Below are 362 nucleotides of genomic sequence, written 5' to 3' on the forward strand. Positions count from 1 at the left end.
TCAAAATGGATGTCAGACGAGACACTGAAACTTGCTCTCCAGCGTAGACATGCTATGGAAAGCAAATGGAAGAACTGATGAGGTCCAAGAGATGAACAGGAAATTTCAAAGGTCAGCTCGAGAAGACAAAGTCAAATATTACAACGAAATGCCCAAAGATCTGGAATCAGAAAATCAAAAGAGAAGAACACAGTCAACATTTCTCAAGCTGGGGGAACTGAAGAAAAAATTCAAGCCTCAACTTTCATTATTGAAGGATTCTCTGGATGAATTATTGAATTATGTAGAAAGCATCAAAAAAAGATGGAAGGAATTTTTTTTCCCTCCCAATAATACAAAGGTTAACACACTGAGCTGGTGGT

Source organism: Chrysochloris asiatica, unplaced genomic scaffold (genome assembly GCF_000296735.1).
Source record: "Chrysochloris asiatica unplaced genomic scaffold, ChrAsi1.0 scaffold00005, whole genome shotgun sequence".
NCBI lineage: Eukaryota > Metazoa > Chordata > Mammalia > Afrosoricida > Chrysochloridae > Chrysochloris > Chrysochloris asiatica.